Raw genomic sequence first — 24,844 nt, forward strand, 5'->3', positions numbered from 1 at the left:
GGCTTTTTAGAAATCAGTTTCAGTGATCGGCCAAAAAACTTTAATCGGTGCACCCCAATTTTAATGAAAACTTGAACGTAAACTAGAGAAATTGCATTTCCTATGAAAATGCAGTGTGAATTGCAGAAGAACCTGCTGAAAAACAGCTGAAATTAGCTAAATACCTGCTGAAATGTAACTGAAATGGAAGAACAAGCCTAAATTAGCAGAATAAAGCAGAAATAACACATATTTGTTGAATTGGGTTTAAATAAGCAGAAATGAGCACAAAAAAATGTGAAATTAGCTTAAAAATGCTGAAATTGGCAAAACAAAATAGCTGAAAAGTCAAACAGAACTACCAGAAGGAAGTGGAAAGAACTGAAATAAGCTTAAAAAAAGTGAAATTAGCTGAAAAAGCTAAAATTAGCATCGAAAGAGCTAAATAGTAGCTGAAAGAGCAGAAAAAGCTGAAACTAGCAGAAATAAGCTAAAATGAGCATATCACGCAGAAATTAGTAGAAAGAAGTTAGAAGAAACACAAAAAATGTTGTTAGCAGAAAGAATCTAAAAGGATCACAAAATAGCTGAATTTAGCTAAAAGTAGCTGAAGGAAGCAGAAAGAAGCTGAAACAGAACAAAATGTGAAAGGAGCAGTAAACAGTTGTAAACACATCTAAAGATTTGAAGGATGTAAATTGAGCTCAAATAATTTCCTATGAGGAAAAAAGTGGCAGAAAAGGCTAAATATTTCAAAAAGCCAAAGTTGCACCAATACCAAAAGTCATAGCACCCATCTGCTGAATGAGCCGAACGTTTTGATGATTTGTTGAAATGGCACAAAAATGATGGAACGAGAAATATGCCAAAAAACGTACAGAAGAAAAATGGATCTCAGTTGTGTGAATGCTTCATAAACATTCACAGTCACACAATGATGCATTGACATCTACAACTCAATAGCTTTAGGAGTTAACCCAATTCAAGATGGCCGCTGCAGTCAACACAAAAATGGCTATAACTTAGTTTAAAGGCACTGAGTCAATTTTTGGAAGTCGCTGAGAGTGGTCACCAACAGACTGCACAGCACGTGTGTTTAAAACTTAGCTAATAGTGGAGGCAACCTTGTTTGTTAGCGAAATATCTCAGAACTCTCAGGCAGTTTTACAGATGTTGAGCTAAAGTTGTGGTTGTAGCGTAGAGTCATTTATAACGCATACTCCAAGCGTGAACGGGTCACGCAAAACATCAGCTGCGATTGCACAGAATGTTATTTTAAAAGTTGGATCAAATCACAGCACATCATTTCTCAACATAAGACCATCTTAGTTTAAATTCCTGGCGTAAAAGGCGGCGGGCGACATGCATTCCATCTATGAATACAAGGCCTTATTTTTTTATTGTGGTACGAACAGCGTTTCTTGACGTTTTATGGTTTTCCTTCTGTTTGTCTTCTCTGCATGTTTGAGTACATGTAATATAAATCTGTTCAAATCAAACCGCTTAACTCACCTCAGACGACCTGAGAAAATAAATTTTTACTACAGCACCATGAACTGATCCTCGTGTCTTTATAGTGCTCATTCCAATACTTTATGAGAAGTCTTCATCCTATTATATTTCTTCCCCCTGGAGTTTCTTGGACCAGTTATGCTGACTCAGAAGATTCCCCCCAAGTTCTGTTCTCTTCGTTTCGGCTTCTACAGCATCAGCCTGAAATGAGATGTCTACGTTTTGTGACGGATGCCTTTAAATGCCTCATTACACAACCAGGAGTCGAGATGCGGGGATTAACTCAGACTGATCGGACTCTGAGCACATCCATGTAGTCAATGATCCCCACAATGCAACTCTGTCTGTTCGGCTTGCCGCCTGCTTTATTTGCACTGTAATTACCCGGATTGTGTCGGTGCCATAGCAGACCCGAGCACTCGCGGTGTATTCACCATGGAGAAAACAAACAACGATGCACGCCTCTGACAAACAATGGACTCTAAACCCCTCAAGTCTTTGTATTATTTGCAATTATTAACTGGACCTGAGAGACGAGACAAACAAGATATTTTTACAGGTCGTAACAAGCTCAGTCGTTACCTCTGTCGCATATTTTTCAGCTGGGAATGTATTTAACGTATAACCCCCTTTACTTTCTAACCGAGCCACAGACATTAAAGGAAAACCGACTACTTATTTGCTGGTAATAACTGAAAGTGTATTCTGAGCTTCGGGTCTCTTCTGTTTTAATTAACCTCCTATATCAACCCAAGACGATCAATGCGTGAAAATTCTGTGGAATAAACATGCTAGAGAACTGAGCTAGGATTACGTGTGTGAGAAGAGGTGGGTTTAATATGGGAGGTGGTGATGAGGGTCAAAGCCGCCTTTTGCCGTGTTAGCACTTCGGAGCCCCGTTAAAACCAACAAATTTCACTGTAACCATATATTTCTGTGTGAATAGGAGATATTGATCAGATAACGCCATTAGAAGCCTTAAAAAAAAAAAGGGCTATGTTACAATTATTCTTTATTATAGAGCTGAATTATTTATAATAGTTTAAATATTTTATTTTGAGCGTACAGTTTGTTCTTGAAGATACGTTTGCTGAACGTGTCTGGTTCAAACTGCTGGGTTGAAAAGAAGTGGACGTCACAGTTTGTTGCAGAGATATCCTCAGCCGGATCTGGTGCAAGCAGACGATTAGCATTCTCTCTTTTATTGTTCATCACCAGGAAAGGCAGCCAATAATTTCATTGCCAGCATCTCTCTCTGTTAGCACCATATCTCATAAACTTTTGAAGAGATTTTTTTTATAAAACTTTCAAACGGTTTTCAATAGAGGTGCACTGATTGCAGTTTCCTAACCGATCACCGATATCTAAAAAACCTGACCTTCCGATACCGATTTTGTTTTATAAACGACACTGTCAGGCGTTATAAGGTCACAATGCACATTAAATTTTACATTCTTATTTAATTGAAAAACATACCCTTGAACAATATTGTAGAAGCAATACTAACTTTTTCATTCAACCTTTATTTTGACAGGTTAATCCCATTGAGCCTCGGGGGCTCATTGACGAGAGAGACCTGAAACTTATTTTTAACTGGCCCTGAGGTAGTGCTCTGAAATATAAATAAAGTTTAGTAGGGGTGCCGTAGTAGGGCCCCGACTTACTTAATTTTGGAAAATCGGAGATCGGACGATACTTACATGAGAAACAGCTTTTACCATTTTTTTTTTGTGTGTGTTAAAAACAATCGTCTAAACTTCATTTATATTTCAGAGCACTACCTCATGGCCAGTTAAAACAAGTTTGTATTGTTTCTAGGATATTGTTCAAGGATATGTTTTTCAATAAAATAGGATTGGAGAATTCAAGGTGCATTTTGACCTTATAACACCTGACATTGTCGCTTATAAAACAAAATCGGTATTGGCCAACATCGGAATCAACGGGTCAGACTTTTAGAGATAGGTGATCGGCCAGAAAACCGCAATCGGTGCACCCCTAAAGTTTAGACATTTGTTGTTAAAACTACAAAAAAAAAAAAAAAAAAATCTGTAAAATTGGTTTCTCATGTATGTATTGGCTGATCTCCGTTCTCCCAAAATTAAGGAATCAGGGCCGATATCAGTCGGCCAATATATCGGTGCACCCCTAGTATTCATTGAATGTAACTCCCCAACCAAATAATTTATAGTCAACCTGATGCAAAATGATACAGAATGGCAGTGACCTGGTCAGTTTTGCAGAAATGGATCTGACATTTGGTGTGGTAGTAGTAGGGAGTGATCTCCATAATCTACTTTAATCACCAGGCATCTTAACATCTAGCTCCTGGAGTCAAATTATTATTCTTAAGCATGTGGAAGTATTTTCTCTCAGGCAAAGTTAAAGTGACTGTATTCTTTTTAAACATGATCAAAACATTCCTGACAAAAAATGGTTCTTTGCTCTGGTAAAGAGCTGAAATTGGGTTTAAACTGTTTTTTGGTGTCGGAGCTTACTGTGATGGAAGCAGAAAGAGCTGGTTCTGAGTGAGCTCTGGATGCTTTACCACTAAAACCCATTTGGAAACGTCTTAAAGGGGTTTGAATTTAGCCAATTACCAGTTTGGGTCTTAAACTTGAGTCTTTTGATTTCAAGTACTCCAAACTGAGCTAAGGAGCCAAACCTCCATCATAGACACTTTGCCTTCACATTGTAAAACAGCATTGACACAAACTAATTGGCTGGCCAATTTATCGGCCCAGATTTTCTTAATTTTGGGAGATCGGCGATCGGCCGATACTTACATGAGAAACCGATTTTACAGATTTTTTTTTGGTAGTTTTAACAATTGTCTAAACTTCATTTATATTTCAGCGCACTACCTCATGGTCACGGCCAGTTAAAACAAAAGTTTGTATTGTTTCTAGGATATAAGGGTATGCTTTTCAAGGAGGAGGCTTTTTAGAAATCGGTGATAGGCCAGAAAACTACAATGGGTTGCACCCCTAGACTGTACTTATATAGCACATTTCTGTCTTACCAAGAAACTCAAAGCGCTTTACAACGCAATCTGTGCCTTCATTTACATATTCATACAGCACTCTACTAGATCTCTGCAAAGCTAATTGAACAAATCATTCTAAAGAGATTAATCAGAGCTTTATCACATTCATACACTGATGGGACACACATCGAAGGCAATGAGGGGTTCAGTGTCTTGCCCAGGGACACTTCAGCATGTGACGGCTGGTGGAGTCGAACCCCCAGCTCTTGCGTTGGAGGATGACTGCTCTAACCACTCAGCAACAGCTAAATATATATATATATATTAATTATTTTTTGCCAGTCATTTATAACCATCCAACTGAAGAGAAATCTTTTAGCTTTAATATTATTACCAGTAGTCCTATAACCGTAATCACTTTGCACAATCAAATCATCTTACACTTGGAAAGCTGGTATTTGCATAATATCATTTGACCCAATTTTATGATCCAGTCAGATGTGGTTCATTCGTATAATCAGAACGCATCACACAGGACAGCCAAAATCACCTCTGAGAAGCGGGGCATCGTGGGTAAATTGCTCATGTAAATAGCTGTTTCAGCAATCCATCACTGATGAGACTTTAACTGACATGAACCCTTTTTACTTTTCTTTTTTTTCAAATTTGTTACTGTTTAGAATAAAAACACTTAGTATTGACTGAGAGCAGTGTAAGGCCAACAAAAGGGAGATGATCAATATTAATGATGCGAGCCACCTCAGAGATTGTGTCATTTGGGTAAAAAGGGTGAAGGCTTTTTGTCCTATTAGTGATCACTGATGGTTAGTGTGCTTGTTAATAAAAACTGACAGCCATAATTGTTGTCAGTGTGAGTTACTGCCACACTGTTTGTAGTGGCTTTTATTTTTGATGTTAGTGGTTATAAAAAGAATGACGTATACATAGGCTAATGTTATTTAGCATTCCCAGCATCCCCGGCGACAGACTTTTCCTTCGAGCGCTGGTGACTTTTACAAGCTCATAGGGAGCAGCTCTTCCTTGAAGTGTGACCCCACGCAAGTTCAGGCATCACTGCATCACTGAGTTGTAGGGGGCAACAAGAGACGCCTGGTTCTGTCAATTAACGTCTTAATGGAGACTGAGGTTTTCTCATCTTCTACAGTTAAAGCTACAGAATCCTACGACTCTGTCAGAGAAGGTCAGTGACGACCCCCGTATCAGCCTTCAGGCGACGGGCTTTCCACTACCTGCCTTCTTTTGTGAGCATGTTCGTCAGCTGTCTGCGTGAAGCCTTTCATCTGCAAGGATGAGGCTAGGAAAAAGGCAGGTAGCACAGAGACGTTTAAACACTAGACATTTCCACTCTTGCTGTACTGTTAGTCATATTTCCTGGTTAGCTAGCGGTCTGCTTATCTATAAATAGCTTAGACGAGATGGTAGATAGGAGACTTGGGGATAAGCATTTCCATGGCGACAGTCTTGGGCTTTATAAGGGAGCCATAGTAGGGTGTGGGATTCTGAATTATGGTGAAAGTATGTGTACACTGTGCGTCTAGGAGATTGTTGTCATGGCATTCCAAGTCAGACAAAATAAAACTGGATGATTCATTTCTGCTGGTTGAAGGAATCTGAGCGGAGTCCTAGTATTTCCATTTTGTTTGGCAAACCCTGTGCGTTTGGCTCCTGCAGGCCGTCGCGTTTAAGTTTGCATCACTCCGCCTCTTTAAATACCACACACACAGATGGCTAAACAAATACAGCAAGGTTTTTTTTTCCTGCTCGCAAACAAAAATATCTTACATGGACGAACCCAGATTTAAATCTTATTTTCATAACCAGACTGTGACAATAGAAGCAGCTGTGACTTTTTCTGCTTCTCTTCTACGAGCAGCTTGAAGTTCTCTGCCTTTTTGTAAAGTGATGTTTCAGATGTTTGGAAGCAGGGTTCTGTGGTAAGATTATGAACATTTAGTATTTTCCTTGTTGTAGATAACTCATTAAAGGGCCTCAGCTTGGAGAAGTAGAGCTCATTTCATACTGGATTAATGAGTTTCTTGATAGTGATAATAATAATAATAATAATAATAATGTCATCACAATGTCAGCACTGTATGTTTCCATACAATGGTGAAATTAGTCTCTGCATTTAACCCATCCACCACCAGGTGGTGCAGTGGGCAACTATTGAAAGCGCCCGGGGGACATTTTGGGGATGAGGTGTGCTGCCCAGAGACGCCACGTGATGTACAGTGACTGGGGATCGAACCTGGGACTTTCGGGTCCCAAGCCAGCTGCCCTGCCTCTACACCATCTCGGCCCCCCTACACCATCTCGGCCCCCAATAAGCAAGACAGGAAGACCCAGTAAGTTGATTTTTAACAACTTACTACAAAAGAAACTTAGTAGAAAATCTCTGGGATGGGGCAATTCCTAGAACCTGAAATTGTCAGTGCCTTTTGGAACAAGTCCGTATGTCCCGGTGTCAAAATGTGGACATTTACACACAGTACATGACATTTTTGTTGCTTCTTAATGAGGACATCTCAGAAGAAGTTTCAACGCTGAGTCAAGTTTGAGTCGCCAATTAGTCTCCAACAGTCACAGCTCAGTAAGAACTTACCATTACATTACCGCTAATTTTGCATTGCATGCATCACATGGTCTGAACTGATCTGAGCTACCCCTTCAAGGTATTTAAAACCGCAACATGTCCAGCATGTGGCAACCAGATTAAATTACTATATATGAATGCTTTCCCTTCAGCTGTTTCCTTGTTCTGATGTGGGTAACGGAGTGTTACTGTGGTCCCTGGAGTCCTGAACTAATTGTGTCACCGGAATAAAAAATAAAAATAAAGAACAGCTTTTTCCCCCACGAGTACGGGAAAACTAAGCTCAGATGTATGCGCCTTTTGCATTTCGTCTGCTTTGTAACTCCAAAATCTAACTTCCTATGAAAGATTAGATCAATTAGTCATAAGCTAAAAATATACCAGCAACTGCTCAGAGATCTGATGCTTGCCTACAGCTGGACGGTTGTCATATCTACCTGGCTGTTTGCTTTTTCCCAGAGACACTATTAGGCTAGCGAGAAGGCACAAGAGTTGAGTCTGACATCAACATGGATCAAGTGCCTCCAGTGGATCTTTTAATCCCCCGCTGTTTGAGCCCTTACCCCTTTACTAGAGCCCGAAGGAGAACTTTGGGGCATTCCTATCCCAGACATAAACTGGATGCAAGAAAATAAGATTTAGATGGAGACTGTGGGAGTAGAAAGGCTCTGTGTATTTTTGATGTGTAACAGGAGCTCTGTTACAGTTTTCTCTCCATTGTCTCCCTGTCAAATTCAGAATAGAATTCTAACCTACAAAGCCCTCAACAACCTAGCTCCATCTTGCATTCGAGATCTTATTGTTCCATATTTTTCTAACAGAGTACTTCGCTCTCAGACTGCAGGCTTACTTGTGGTTCCTAGAGTTTCCAAAAGCAGAATGGGAGGAAGATCTTCCAGTTCTCAGGCTCCTCTCTTGTGGAACCAACTTCCAGTTTCTGTCCATGAGGCTGACACGTTGTCCAGTTTTAAGACTTTCCTTTTTGGTAAATCCTATAGTTAGACTTTTTTGGATCCTATAGTTAGGTTTGGTTATGCTGCCAAAGGCTTAGACTACTGGAGAACAAACTGACCACATTTCATAAAATGAATTGTTACAGTTGAATAGTTCACATTTGATATTATTTCTATTTCAGCATGTGATTCTCGACCTGCCATTGTTTATCTGTTCCTCTTTCCTGTTCCTCTCAAACTCAGCCGGTCGAAGCAGATGGCCGCTTGTCCTGAGTCTGGTTCTGCTAAAGGTTTCGTCCTCATGAGGGAGTTTTTTCTTTCCACTGTCGCCTTCATGCTTGCTCAAGATGAGAGTTCTGTGATGAAGTTAAGCTCAAAGCAGTCCGCTCCTCAGATAAATCATGTTAACTGACTTTTTATGTATAATAATGTTTCTGTTCAGTGCCATGAGATGACTTCTGTTGTGACTTGGCGCTGTATAAATAAACTGAACTGAACTGAATTTCGAGGATTTTTGTAGCCCTTGGCAGAATTTGCAAAGGTGCAACATAGTGAGCTGCCCTCTAAACCCAGATATTTTCCACTTTCCATTTGGAATATGTAAAATATGTGATTTTTTTTTTTTCTTTTTTCCAAAACGCAAGGATATAAAGCTTCTTTTAAATAAAGAGACCTTTATTCACCTGAGAAGAGAATTATTGCACAGGTTTCTGGAGCTATTCAAAAGACCTTGTGCCGCCGTTGCCTGGGTAACTACTTTGGACAATCAAAATGTCCTTTTCTCTAACAGAGAATTGAAGGTTATCCATCTTACACACTCCCAAGGGAAAAAAGGCTTTTCCATTAATCTAATCTAGTAATATAAACCATTACATTTCTCTGTGCAGAGAAATTTATACAGGAATTACTTCAAAAGTCCTTTTTTCCTTTTTAGTTTCTTGTATTTAGTGGGTTTCTTGAAATGTTGGTCATTCTAAGAATAATTTTAGACTGAATAATCAAATGGCATTTTTATGAAAAATAAATAGAAAAGAATAAGTGCTGCTCATTTATTTTAATCATTCTTACAGCATAGTTTGCATGTGTCACAACAAACAGGAAGTCATGGATAAGGATTAATGTTGGCTGTCTGTTTATTCCATTTGGTTTCCCGTTTTTATTCAAATTTTGAGTGAAATCTTTGAACGTGTATTTTGGTTTGAAGGGTTTCTAAGCCAAGAAAATTATTGAAAGAGATCAGGTTCAGTAATTTTTTTTTTCTTTAATTAAAGGCTTAGCGCTCTTTGTTGGAACGCTCATCGCCCACTGCGATTGAGCGTTTCAGGCTAAGATCGTCTCATGTTGAGAAACGATGAAGTTTGGTCGTTTGGGTCAAACCTGGAAATAAAGAAATGTGCAGTCTCATGCAGCGTTGTGAGACGTCATGCTATGTGTTAATGATTCTCAGCTACTTCTACAACAGTGAACGATTCCACAATTTGGGGTCAATATCTGTAGAACTGATGACATTATAGACAATTTTATGCGGGGTTATGTCAGTTAGCTGTGGCAGCCATCTTGAATTCAGTTGACTCCAAATAGTAATCACCAATTCAGGAACAACTACTGATTACTTCCTGTTGGTTTGATTAAAATCTGTCCAGTGATTTGCACAATGTTTTGGTAGTAGACACAATCATGCACACTCGGACGTTATCAAAAACCTTATCGCTCCGTCTTCACCTTTCACTGACGGGAGATTGTGTTTATCACAGAGGCTAAAAGTCTATTTTGGAGCCGAGATGAGGTAGAGGTAGGGTATCCGACCCAGGACCCAAAAGTCCCAGGTTCGATCCCCAGCCATTCCCACATGTCGTGGTGTCTCTGAGCAAGACACCCAATCCCCAATTGCTCCCTGGGTGCCTACATAGCTGCCCACTGCTCCACCTGGGTGTATCCCAGGTGCGCTGGGTTAAATGCAGAGAACCAATTTCGCCATTGTATGGGAACATACAATGACGATAACACATAGCACTTTATTATTTCTTCTTATAAAGGCTTTAATTCTTCTATAAGTTGTGTTGGTGAAGATACTCCTGTAATTATTATGATTAAAATTACAAATGTTATTAGAAAATTTATACAGTCATTGATCAGTGCTTTAAATTGTTAATCATCCAGAAAAGTTTGTTTCTCTCGTTGACGTCCAAGTTTTGAGACTGATTAAATAACCACCTTTTCGAGTTTTTATCCCCGTTGCATTTAGATCATTCCAGTTGTTAATACTGATTTAAAGTAGATCTTAAACAGTGTCCTGATATCGTAGTGTGTCAACAAAATAAAAAAAAAGGTTTAAGCAGGGATGATGTACGAATTCGCTTCATAAAAATATAAACCTTCAAAACCTGCTATAATCATATGAAGGACGAGCCTTTCAGTCAAGTGATGTGAGTCAGTGTAGTGGGTGGTCAAACTGAACCCTCGCCCACAAAATCAATTAAGGTAAATCTGTAAATATAAGAGATTTGTGCAAATTCTGTCCGATTTTAAATGGCTGGCCACATCAAGAGGACCAGTTCTGCAGGAGCAGAATTTGCCACTCATTTGAACAAATCTTTTCCAATTTCATAGCAAATAAACTAGAGGCAGATAATGCATTTCACCGAGTCAGAGTTATTACAAGCAAAATCATTCTTTTGTTCTGCTGCACTTTATACACGAGTAGTTCCTCTTTGTGAAACAGGCTAAAAAAATCTGTTGAACACAAATGCATTTAAGGCTGATGGATCATCGTTCTGCAGTTCTGCTGCTTGTAATAATAATAGGACTGCAATATAGAACTATCTTACACCGAGGATTGAGGAACTTGTTCTGTGGAGATGCTGCTTGAGAATTCCTGCTTAAGCCTAGACTGGAAACTAGACTAGATGCAGCAGACTTGAAATATTGTAAAGACTTAAGTGTTGAGTCTGCTGTTTGAGTTAGTTTACAGGCCGAGAAATGCCGTGCCTCAAAAGACTCAGCATGCATGAACTGTGTGTAGGTAGTTTGTGTCTCCACTACAACTTTCAGAAGGTACAACTTTCCTATACTCTGACTTACAATGCTGTTGCAACTACAAAAACCCAGGAAGCTGATTTTGATGCCAGTGCAGATTTAGGACCACTTGGTTTTAGGCATCAGTACTGAGCTATACAGCGCTTCAATAAAGTCTTCATCTCATTAACTTTTTCCAAATTTCATAACTTTACATCCACTAACTTGTTGGTAACCAGTGATATGGTTTGATCTAACCTGTTCCATTGTAGCTCTGGCTGGTTGTTCTTGGTCATTGTCCTGTTGGATGGTGAACCTCTGCCTAGTCTTTTGCAGCCTCTTAACAAGTTTATTTTTTTCCCAGGATTGCCCCATTGTTAGCTCCATCTTTTCATCAATTCTGACCAATTTCCTTCTTATTGAAGAAAAGCATTTCCACAGCATGATGCTGCTACTATGATTCACAGTGGAGAAGATGTGTTCAGGGTGATGTGTAGTGTTGGTTTTCTGCCACGTGTTTGCTGTGTCTCCTATATGGCTTGTGTGCTACTCTTCTATAAAGAATGGAATTGGAAGGGCACAACAAAAGTTGTCCTGTGGGCTAATTGTCCCACTTAAGCCGTGGATCTCTGCAGCTCCTCTAGAGTTGCCTCATGTTAATGCTCTACCTGGACTGTCAGTTTAGGTGGACGGCCATGTCTCTAGATTTGCAGTTGTGTACGCTTCCCCTTTATGGATGATGGATTGAACAGAGCTCCATGAGAAGTTCAAAGCTTAGGATTTTGTTTTAAACTTAACCCTGATTTTAACTTTCAAACAGTTTGAACCCTGACCCATCTGGTGTTTTCCTTGGTCTTCATTATACTGTTTAATCACAAAGTAAAGGGTCTGATTACAAATGCATGCCATATGTTTTCACAGTTATGCATTAATTTGTCTAAGTCTAGCACTTAAATTTGGAAGTTTGTGGTTGTAACGTTACAAAATATAGAAAAGTTCAAGGGGTGTGAATACGTTTTCAAGGCACTGTAATGTACGGCACACCATATTCATTTACACTGCTATTGTATTCAAAAATATGAATACATGTCCTTTCCTGCTCCACTGTTACACGTGGGTGGTTCTTGCTATTTGTGGATTTCAGTGATGCTAAGAATGAGTTGTATTCATCACACAAACCAACAGACACCCAGAGAAACGCACAGTTTTTTTATTTTCAACACAATCTCTTCTGTTAAACTGGTTTAACAAGTCACTTCCTGACTCATTCCTATGCTTCCTTCCTCACTCGCCCACGCTTTTACTCTCCACTCCTGATCATCAGTTTCATGTCCATTGTTAGAAGGATGTGCGTGACTTTTACACATCGCAATACAAAACAAAAGGAACACACTCTTTGCATCGTTTTTTGATTGGAATCTCTGGTTTCTAAAACATATTTCAATTGAAAGGAAGAGGTAGGGGCTTTGAAATTATGTTCAAGTCAGCATGATTTGCTCCGACACTTTCAGGCCATTCCTGCTCTCAGACTATACCAGCAAATTTTTGATATTGTTCTTTTTGCTTTTCTAAGCTTTATTCACGTAACACCTGGGGCTATAAATCAGAGGAACACTTTCACGTTAGGTATTTTGTCCTGGAGTCGATCTTCTTTCCTTTTCCCCTTTTTTAAGTCCCCAAGGTGCACTGCTGATTTGTTTATGTTCTCCATTATGAATGAAAGCAGATTTTAGCCCACTCATTCATCTCTGCAGCAGCACAGGATGCTAAGCTGTCTGCCTCCATCCCTCCATCTCCCGCCTATTTTTTTTATGTCAGTGTCTCACGTGAAATTATGTGAATAAACTGCAAAGGAGTGTATATTTGCATAATGCTTGTCTTGTAAGAACCCTGGCTCTGGTACACAACCACACACACTGTACACAAACTGAACATGTCCTTGAGAGAAGAGTCTGGCCGGCAGGTTTATTTGGAATATGATGGTGTGCAAAGTGGTTGGTTTGAGCCCATCATGTCACCCTGATTATCTGGACAGGCTATTTTCAGTTTGCCCTAGAGTATCTGTCAGGTCTGCCTATCACCGGGGAAACATCCAGGGAAACCCTGTAAATTCATCAATTCTCCTTAGCTGCAAAGTACTGATGAAAATCAGCCAGCAGTCACTCAGCAGCCGCCCACCTCTCCACGCATGTGCGAGGCAGTGGGTGGCACTGGGTCTGCCTAATGCGTTGGAAATTTCATTTACGTCCCCTCTTCTCCTTTCCTATCTCGCTCTGTGCATCTTTCCTTTCAGTGACCAGAAATTGCCTGTCTTGCTTGGGGCATACTGCCTTTCTCCTACGTGTACCAGAAATGTAGGGAGGGTGAATGAACCGATAGGAAGGAGATCTGAGGGAAGCAGATAAGTGAATCTAAAGAGAGATAGCCAGATCTCTCAACTTTGTTCAGTAATGTTGGTCACTTTCCTGCAGAGCCATCAGAAAGTTGCAATGTATGGTGCACTAGAGAGTTCACTTACAGCGCAGAGATAAGGCAACAGATTGTCATTAGTTTGGGGTTTGCATCATGCAGTGTTAATTAGCTATGTGGGCACATAGAACAAGTTTAAAATGAGTGTAGTGCGTCTGTGGCAGCCTTTCTCTCTTTAGGATTCCGTTCATTCACCATCTGCTGTAGGAGTTCACATACTGAACTGAGAACCAATGGCGTTCCCTTTCATTTCTCTCCAGTTATCTTACAAGAGCTTACTAACCCACAGGCCGCGCATAATCTGCTGTGTGGAAATGTTCACCATCTTCGCCATTCTTATTAAAATCATGCTGAGTCACGAAGAATAACCCTTCGTCAGCTCTTGTGATGTTAGGACACTTTGTTGGAAGTTCAGCTTTTTGTGTCCTAACAAGTTGTTTAGTTAAAGGTAGATACAGTCTGTTGTGAACAACTATGGCCCTGTCTGCACTATTCTACTTATATGCCTTCATTTTCACCAGCCCAATGGAAACAAAACCTCATACCATCCAATGGAAATCCCTTGGAAAGGGGTGCTCTAATCTGACGTAAAGCTGAGCTCATTCACGACCATAATTTCCACTTTCTATTCCTTTCTAAATAAAATACAATGGCAAAATGGATGCTGGGGATTCTTCACATTGAGACCAAATCAACAATAGAGCCAGTTTAAACTATTTGTCTGCATCTCTTGCTTCATATCAATCATCGACACACAAAAGCTGGACTGGACGATGCACCTCTGCCTCCTTTCATTGTTCAAAAATAAGGCTAAAGCTGTCTGAGACAGGGTTGCTGCCAGATTGCATGTTTGGAGCCACAGATTCCAAACTCAGGATGTGGGGTTAATTGTCCGTCCTACTAGCTGCACACATTGATGGTGTATTTTAGATACATATTAGGTAAATTAGTATTTGAACATACAGTAATGAGTCTAAAAAAGTTAAGTCTGTTCCTCTGGACATTCAAAAATCAAAACGAACAAAACAAAAAAGTAGAAATGTTTCATCTTTCATCCAAAAGACTTCTTCAGTCTGACTTTTTTTCTACCTGGATTATTGAACACGCATCAGGATATACAGTAACAAGGTTAAAGCTGCGTGTCCTTATAATTTAACTCCTAGCTAACTCCAAGGCTTCAACTTTCACATTGTGTGCTTGTGTCTAGTTAATATATGTCAAAGAGTTCAATCCTGTTAATGCTAAATTTTGATTGTGTGTGGTTATCTAGATTGTGGCATCTAGAATTGCGCCACTCAGGGTGGCTGCATGTTGGAGCAGCTCTGTTACTTTCATTCTGAGATTTTGTTTTTGGAAACTTTAATTCCTCTTTTGCTGGATGTAAATCACATTTTTTGGGATGATTGTTTCCTCTGGTATCAGTTGCTGTGCAGCTGGAAGGATTTTTACTGAAACTTTTTTCCATTTGGACATTTGTTATGAGACGTAACCATGACAACCGGGAGCTGCTGATTAACACCTCAAAGCTCAAATAATATCTCAGCTACAGCCCCAAATTTCAAATGAGTTGAAAAGGAGGCTCCATGGATGCAATCCCGTCTCCCTGCCAGCTGCGCTCGTGTGCCTGACCACTTAGATCCTGGAACTAGCAGGAAACATGGCTCTTGACAGCAGAAGGACGGGGATTGTCCCCCCAACACCTGCAGCCGACTGTCCGCAGCGACGAGGAGCTCAGCAGGCTGCTAGGAGGAGTGGCCATCGCTCTGGGAGGAGTTCTGCCCGACATTCCGAGAGGCCAGCCAGATCTGGTTGGACAGATTGGACGGCATCTGTGGCCATTTTCTTCAGATCCGCTGTGGGAAGGACCTTTACAAGAGATCCTTCCTGTCTACAGCCATCAGCATCTATAACATCTCTTAATGAAACGAAGATAACGAGTTACAACAACATTTAATTTCCCTTTGGGATTAATCAAGTATTTTTAAATTGAAATGAATTGAATAGTTATGGGTATATTTGATAGGAAGCTGTAATTCTGCTCGTATAAAAATACGAGTTTTGACAGAATCTTAAACCAAACTATAAACATGCTTTCTCTGTACTTCAATATGTTGTAGATGGGGTTGTTCTTGCCACCTGGTGGTGCATCATGGGCATTTTAGTGTTTTTGTTTGAAATGAATTATATTTTATTCATAAATGATAAATAAAAAAACAAAACATGCCTATTCTGTAGATGGGACCCAAGTGCTCCAAGAAGGCCATAAATTGTAATAGTTGCTCTAACTGGATTATGATTTATATCACAACTCTATAAATTAAAATAAAAAGTGTCCTTTTTAACTTAAGGCCTTTATTCTCTTTAGAGAAGAAGACTGAATAAACAAACATCTGTAAGCCACTATATACTGAAAATGTAATTGTTGAGGCTCATTGGCTTGCTGAAAACACAGTCCGACGCTCACTCCACTAAGCAAACCCACAAGCAATCTCTGCACAAATGCCAACAGTACATCTGTGCCATCCATGATTAACCATTAGCCTGTCCTTGAAGTCTTCTGAACATTGCTGATGAGTTGTTTCCTAGTCCTTAAAGCTGTTTGAATTTTCACCACTCCATGCTCGGAGGGTGAATGTGCTGAGGTGACAGAATGCTGGATCTGGCCTGGGTCCAGAACTCATCAAAGCTCTCTTGTATGAGTCGCTGCCGATCTGGTAGCACTCGGGTGTCGAACATATACATGTGGAGCAGACACTCGTGGGTTGTGAGCTGAGCGCTGAAGATGGTTGAGGTTTGAAATATCTGTTATCAGTGGAGCCTGGTCTCTAAGCTTCACCCAGCCCATAATGCACCGTGTCATAAGTCAGTCAGTAAATCAATACTCTGCAGCCAGTGGACTCTTAATTTCTCTGTATGACATGGAGCATGTTTCTGTCTCAGTCACAAACGTGCCACACAAAATGTGGTTATTTTATGTTTCTGAAGCCTCAAAAATAAAAAGATATATAGAGTTTTAAGGCTATCAAATGCATATTTCTTTCTTTTTTTTAGCATGGGCATGCGTTACGGAGCTGGTGTAAGCTAAAGCTGTATTTGATGTGAAAGGTACAAAAAGAAGCAGACTACTGCAGATTGTTTTCCTATAATAAAAGAGACTCGTTCTATAAATGAGGCGTGTGCGAGTGCAGCGCACGTCTGGAAACCCTGTTTGTTTTCTGCTGGCAAAGAAACAACGCAACAAATGGACTTTCTGTGCTCCTGCACTGCACTGGCTGCATTGTAAGCAGAAAGTCAGCCTCTCCTCTCACTTGTTTGTGGCTTAATGTGTTTTATCCAGGAGAACGGGTGTCGTCTGTGGGGATTCAGCCAGCTGGATCTTCTTGTGTCAGGAGGGCAACGTGATGCAGTTGAGTGTGTGCATTCTGAAGGATCTGGCTCTGTTTGTTAGAGGTATAGTATCTAGAGAGAGCAGCTGTTCTCTGCAGCAATCTAATCAGCAGAAATAGGAGAAGCCCCCCTCCGTCGTCCTGTCAGACACCTCTTATAGACTGCTGATACACAGTGCAGAGATGAGAGGGTTTTATACTCATAATGTATATGACTGGTTGTATTTTTTCGGGCAGTTTCAGCTTTTATGGGTTTCTGAAGTTGTTGGCGTTGCGGAGAGTTGGCTTGGTTCATGTTTCCATACAAGGAGGAGTTTCCTTGTTTTAAGATACATCAACCAATTAAATTTGCTGCCAAAATTCTCAGTACTTTGCTCCTACAAGGTTCCTATGCGATCGTACAAAGTTAGACAAAGCATACAGTTTGTTTTTTAGTAGGGATGCACAATATTATTAGCACGGTATCGGGCGATATTAGCGATAAAGTAAAATATCGGACATCGGCCATTCCATCAAAATCACACCGGTATAAAAGGCGCTGTTTATATATTATATATACTATATATGGCACTGCTTTTGTATGACAAACCAGTAACAAGGATGCCTGCAGCGCCAGCACGACGTTATGACGTCATTCACGCCGTTGAGTTTAGAATTGTGAAAATTTACAAATTTGCACTGTTCCAGTGTTGTCATTGTGTTAGAGTAAATTTCATGAATAAATTTGACATTAAACATAATCCAAGTTGAAGTGTTATATCATTTTTGGCATCTACATTTGGTAGCAGGCCACGCTGACAAAGACCATGCAGAATAGTGTATTTTAATTACACAGTAGAGAAAGATATGTAGTCTCTGTAAGTAGGTCTAGGAAGAAAAATATCGGTATTGGTATCGGTTATCGGCCAAATAAGTTTTAACATATCGGCATATCGGCCAAAAATTCAATATCGTGCATCCCTAGTTTTTAGTTTTTTCCAGGGCTGAATAAGTATCGGCAAAAAGAAAAAAGCATTTGTAAAATAATTTTTTTTTCCAGACTTTGTTCCATGTTGCATTCTCTTAAAGATTAAATTCAAATAAAGTTGAAAGTTACAGAGTAGTTTTCATGTTAATTGTATATAAATGATCATCACGTTTCACTTTTGGTTTAGCTATCACATAAATCCTTAAATTTTAGTTTTAACCATCAATATCTAAGTTTTTGAATTTCTAATTAGGAACTTGGACACAGGCGGACTCGTACAGATTTACAGTTTGGTGCGGTGATAAAAATTGATTTCTCCTCTAATAAAAAGGTTCAGAGTCCATATCTCCTCTTTATGTTGACTTGTCTTTAGACAGCACTGGAAAAATACTTTAAAAACTTGTATTATGACTATAAACTTTGGAAAAATAAATCCAAACTTTTTCCCTGTCCAGTTTTTGTGCAAACCTTTTGGTTTGGTGTTTGAAGCACACGCACAATAAACCAGAGCTGTACCTCTAAACGTTCACAGCACATTTACAGATGTTTTCTTTACATAAAATGCTCGAGGTTGGCAGATTTTTTTTAATCAAAGAATGGAGTTTAAAAATGAAAGTTGTGTATTAACTGCATATCATATGGGTGGTATTAATATTCTGCTCCTTTTGCTCAGTCATTGAGTGAGAAATCACACAGAGGCACAGTAACCACCCACTTCCAATGTTATCAACCATTAAATGTTATCAGTCATTAAATGGAGTATTATCAGTTATCATCTCCATATGTAGCATTCTGAGTGCCCTTCCTGTACCTCCTAGTGGGTTTAAAGGTACGTTGTTAGCGCTGATAATTATGGGGTGCCATTTGTAAAGTTACACAGTCAAAAATTAACTTCAATGTTCTGATTTATTTAGCCTTCAATAAGAAAAATATAGTTTTTTCAAAGTCATATTTTCACCATGTTATTCATACTTTTATAAATGTCATAGTTCCAAATTAAATATTTAATAAACAAGCTAAATATTTAGTTTACAAACTAAACATTTAACTTGCAAGTTAAGTATTTAGTTTATAAACTAAATATTTACGTGCAAATTAAATATTTAATTTCCAAACTAAATATTTATTGTCCAAGCTAAATATTTAATTTCTAAGCTAAACTTTTAATTTCCAAAATAAATATTTAATTTGCTAACTAAATACTTAACTCTCACTTAAATACTCTATTTAACTTGCAAGCTAAATATTTAGCTTGCAAACACTTAATAATTTAGTTTAGGAATTAAATGTTTAGCTCAGAAATCAAATGTTTAGCATAGAAATAAAAAAATTATTTTGTAAATTAAACGTTTAATTTACATCTAAATATTTAGTTTACTAACTAAATATTTAACTTGCATGTTATATATTTAGTTTGTAAACTAAATATTTAGCTTGTAAATTAAATATTTAGTTCGGAACTATGACATTTACAAATGTATGAATAACACGGTGAAAATATGACTTTGAAAAAAAATTTTTTTTTTCTTATTAAAGGCTAAAAAAACAAATTATTGCTGTTAATTTTTGACTGTGTAACTTTACAAACTGCACTGCATAGATAATAAGCTCACGTGGTTAGGTTCAGAGTAAAGGGTCTGCGGGTTAGGTTTAGGGTCTGGGTTGGGTTTAGGCACAAAGGTAAGGGGGTTAAGTTCCGGGTCAGTGCTCTGGGTCAGGTGTGAGGTTAGGATCAGGAAAAGGGTTCTATGAAGCTTACAAAAACAAAAGCACTTCCTGTTTTACCCGTGTACGACGCTGCATATTATCAGCGATACAAACGAGACTTTAAAACTGCTAGGAGGTAGGAGGGATAATAACGTCCATTTAATAATAATAATAATAATAATGTCATCACAATGTCAGCACTGTATGTTTCCATACAATGGCGAAATTAGTCTCTGCATTTAACCCATCCACCACCAGGTGGTGCAGTGGGCAGCTATTGAAAGCGCCTGGGGGACATTTTGGGGATGAGACGTGCTGCCCAGAGACGCCACGTGATGTGCAGTGACTGGGGATCGAACCTGGGACTTTCGGGTCCCAAGCCGGCTGCCCTGCCTCTACACCATCTCTGCCCCCATTTAATGGGCTGATAACAGCCCAAGCCGTTGCACAGTAAGTGCATTGCTGCAGCTTCACTTTGAAAACTGTATAGATGCTAACAACTAAGTCCATGCTCAATAATCCAGGTATACAATCCAACATTTTTCAGTCAGGTCATCTGGACAGATGCTGTTTCTATTCAACCTCGGATCTGAGGAGACTTTCATTGTCACCAGAGTCTCGAGGCCCCACCTATGAGTTGATGCTGTATGCCTGGCTTCTCGATAAGAAAGACTCGGCTGTTTGCTACAGCGCTGAAGTCCGTCTTAATGTTGAGAGCGCCGTCCCTGAAAGTGACAGTGATGTCACACCTGGCTGAGTCTTCATGATTTCAAAGGACGACAGGCTTTGGTCAGCTGTTAAAATTGCTCGTCTTGGAAATCTTAATGGTTTGCTCCAATTTAGACTCAGAAGGCCATGTCAAACAAAGTTATAAAGACTGAACAGTCTGTTCTCTACAGCACTTTTAAAAATGAATTCTGCTTGTTTTAAATTGTAGTAATTTAGAGGAGAAAGGCAGGGGGAGACCATCTGGTTATCTCTGCACTTCTCTAGCATGTAGCTAATCATCCAGCTCAGCCAGTCTTTTAAGTTCTGACAAGTAAAATATTTCCTCTTGTTTAATAACTTTTTTTTAAAAACTGTTTTTTTTTTCCTTGTTACGACAAACTCCAGAGTTAATCTTGTAAAGTTTTCTTTCTGCTGGCATATACACAAACGGGCACCGTCAAAGCACTCGGATATAATTCACCAAGGCTGAAAGTTAAATAAAAGTAATTATGTGCGCAATAAATCAGAAAAGTTTAGTTTTTTGAAGGACATGCTCATTGGTTAGATGTTTTGAAAGAGTGCCTGCTGTATTAAATTGCTCATTCGTATCAACATAAATGTGTTAGCCCTGTGACGGCACTCTTCAAAGCCTGGTGCAGGCTCTTAAAAGTTCATACCAATCACTGGATATTATTGCATTTTTTATGACGGCACTGGTTAAGTTTGATATAAAAATGATTTGGGCTTGAATTTGACTTTTAGTACGTGCAGTGGCCTGGGGTGGTTTCTATTGTAGATCAGTTCGGTATAAATACATTTAATTAATTTTAACTTTTATCAGCCATTGTATGCAGGAGAGGAAGCTTTAATACCGTCTGCCTTTCGTGGTAGTGGGTGATTATGTATCTGCATGTGTCTGTCTGTTAAAATATCTTATGAACAAGTGGATGGATTTTTATGAAACTCTCAGGAAGTAACCATTAAATGTAACCTTTGCAGGTAAGCACTGACAGATTGTAGAAGATCTTTGTTTCTAACTTTAGCACGCAAGACAGTGAACAAGATTTATTCCCTTTATGAAATGCTACTTTTTATCTTTTTTTTTTTTGCTGTCCTGCAGACAAAAAAAAAAAAAGTATTTAACTGCAAGTAAAGTAATTTTTTTGTGTGTGCTAGTCTAAGCTTGAGTTGTGGTGTGTGCTGTTTTTTAATTGTCCAAATGGTTACTGAAGGCCTGTTTTAAGAGTTACTTGGTGTATTTTGTGCCTGTGCAATTTTCTTAAAAGGCAGAGACCCCACAAAAAAAAAAGGGGTGGTGGTGGGGTGGGGTGGGGGGGTGGATCCAGCTTTTGACAGTGCCCTCTAAAATAAGTTGTAAATTAGAAACATCTAAAAATGATGCAGAAAAACAGGTTCATGCATTTGTCGCATCTAGACTGGACTATAGCATCTAGACTGGACTATAGCAGTGGTTTGTTATCTGGGTGTCCAAATACTCCTTTAAAACGTCTTCAGTTGATCCAAAATGCTGCTGCCAGAGTCTAAACTGGAGTTACTGGGAATATCATATCTCCAGTTTTAGCTTCTCTCCATTGGCTCCCTGTCAAATGATTGAACCTGCAAAGCTCTCAACATCCTAGCTCCATCTTATATTGCAGATCTTACTGTTCCATGTTTTCCTAACAGAGCACTTCAGTCTCAGACTGCAGGTTTACTTGTGGTTCCTAGAGTTTCCAAAAGCAGACTCTTCCAGTTCTCAGGCTCCTCTCTTGTGGAACCAACTCCCAGTTTCTGTCCGTGAGGCTGACACATTGTCCAGTGCACTATAGCCTTTCCTTTTTGATAAATCCTATAGTTAGGGTTGGCTTGTTACGCTGCTATAGGCTTAGACTACTGGAGGACAAATTGACCACATTTTTAATTAATAAATTCAATGAACAAATGAATTGTTGAATAGTTTTCATTTGATACTATTTCTATCTAAACATGTGATTCTCGACCTGCCATTGTGTATCTGTTCCTTCCTGTGCCTCTCAAACCCAGCTGGTCGAAGCAGATGGCCGCTTGTCCTGAGCCTGGTTCTGCTGGAGGGTTCTTCCTAATGAGGGAGGTTTTCCTTTCCACTGTTGCCTATGCTGTTGGTGCTTCGTGTATTATTTAGCTGCTGTTTTTCTTAGTTCATATCTTAGATCTTATTGCTGTTTTTCTTTTACATTTTATTGTTTGATGTAACTGGGACCCTGCGTACGTAACCTCGTTCCACTACATGCACCACACGAGATGCGAATGACAAATAAATCTGACTCTTGGTGCTTGCTCAAGATGAGAGCCTGTGATGGAGTTGAACTCGAAGCATTCTGCTCCTCAGATAAAAAGTTATTAACTTATTTTAATATATATATATGTTTTTGTTCAGTGCCCTGAGATGACTCCTGTTGTGACTTGACGCTGTATTGACACTGAATTGAATTGACTATAGGTGCTTTGGTACCTTGTTGACATTTAAACAGAAATGATCCCATTTGATTAAAATCTCAGGAAGTTAACTTGTAAAAAAAAAAGAGCAAAGTATTTATTTTTCTGTTTTACCTTTCCTCCTATTTTTTATTTATTTTTTGGTCTGTTTCTATTAAAGCAGCCATGTGTTAATATTTTATGTCTGTCCATTGAAGTACAAAGTATCTATGGGCCTGATGTGTTACTGTATCAGCTCTGTTTGCTGCATCAAGCTGTACACAGCACTATATCCTTGTTGATGCATTGCCCCTTGGATGCAGTGTTTGTGCTTAGCTAATCAAAGACTGTATCTTTGCACGAACCACTACAAAAAGAAAAGACGTTTCATAAAATATTCACATCTCTGGAAGAAATTCTTAGTGGAAGGAGACGACAAACTGAAGTTATTTTTCCCCGTTGCAGAGTGAAAGGGGACTTGGGACTATCGTTTGTCCGTCTGTCCACCCCAATCATTTGAGGAGACTACGCTTTCTAGTTTTTCTATTGCTTAAAATGAACATTTTCTTAAATAATTGGAGCGGCCAAAGATGAATCTTAAACAGCTTTACGTCATTAATACATTCTTGATGATGGATGATTTGTAAACGCTGACCCTTTCTGTTCTTGGCTAGTGTTGAATGTCCGAGAGCAGATAAGCGAGGTGTTTTTACACTTTACCGCTTGTAATATAAAAGTTTCTGTGATGGAACCTCCCGGACACCGAGTACGTCCTCACGCACGGGTCCGGATGAGTAATAAATGCGGCGCAGGGGTTGTGTTTACAATCAAGGTGCTCCCTGTGGATAAATTCCACTTTATCTTTATTTATTCTTTCCTGAGCGTTGGGAGGCTGGAAATATCTGACTGCTTGCTTTGAAGGTGAAGGTATTTTAGTCGATCTAGTTTACTGTGCGTCTCTGTCATACACTTAATCACACACATAAACACCAGCTTCTGTGTGTGTGTGAAATTAATGGGAGTTAGCAGGAGAGATCATATCGCTCCAGTTTTAGCTTCTCTCCATTGGCTCCCTGTCAAATTTAGAATAGAATTCAAAATCTTACTTCTAACCTACAAAGCCCTCAACAACCTAGCTCCATCTTATGTTACAGATCTTATTGTCCCATATGTTCCTAACGGAGCACTTCAGTCTCAGACTGCAGGTTTACTTGCAGTTCCTAGAGTTTCCAAAAGCAGAATGGGAGGAAGATCTTTCAGTTCTCAGGCTCCTCTCTTGTGGAACCAACTTCCAGTTTCTGTCCATGAGGCTGACACATTGTCCAGTTTTAAGACTTTCCTTTTTGATGAATCCTATAGTTAGGGTTGACTTGTTATGCTGCTATAGGCTTAGACTACTGGAGGATAAATTGACCACATTTCTTAAAAATGAATTGTTACAAATTAATATTTTTAATTTGATACTATTTCTATGTCAACATTCATTCATTCAACCTTTATGTATACAGATAAATCACATTGACTCAAAGACTCATTTACAAGTGAGACCTGTTTAGACAGACCAAAAGTAATGAAAGTGACACCTGTATAGGATTTGGAATCCTAACAGACTCTCACTCCCTAGTCGAGAAGAGATAGCCTGAAATTGAATTAAAAAAAATACCCTGCACATAAGCACATTGTGACGCAAATTCCACAGGGGAGGGGAGTCGACAAGAGCGGTGAGCGTGTCCAAGGACACTCCAGCAGCACTGTAGGAGTTCTGATAAAAATGGTATAACCGGTCAGTTCCCTCTGGTGAGATCCGTAAACGCTCTCGAGGGATGCTGAGGTTGACCTAGGACGGCGCCAGAGAGAATCCAAGAGTCCTGAAATGATGACACAATGTTTATTCAGCCAGGTCCCTCTGATAGGTCCAGAGCTTTCCTTGTTGGGAGGGGAGGGGGCAGAGCATCGACATTACAAGGCCTCCAGGCGAATTGAGATAAGGTGGCCTGTCAAGGCCAGCTGGGGAGCTGAATTCAGATAAACATTTGTTTTGGGGGACAAGTGATTCTCGACCTGCCATTGTGTATCCGTTCCTCCTTCCTGTTT

At 39.4% G+C, this 24,844-nt stretch overlaps 1 protein-coding gene across 2 annotated transcripts in view; it reads left to right on the top strand.

Annotated features, from left to right (window-relative positions):
* The window catches only part of mcu (mitochondrial calcium uniporter), a 76,038-nt gene that overhangs the window by 16,225 nt on the left and 34,969 nt on the right, over nucleotides 1–24,844 (top strand). The window lies entirely within an intron of this gene.

The sequence above is a fragment of the Nematolebias whitei genome, chromosome 1 (genome assembly GCF_014905685.2).
Source record: "Nematolebias whitei isolate Nwh7 chromosome 1, NemWhi1, whole genome shotgun sequence".
NCBI lineage: Eukaryota > Metazoa > Chordata > Actinopteri > Cyprinodontiformes > Rivulidae > Nematolebias > Nematolebias whitei.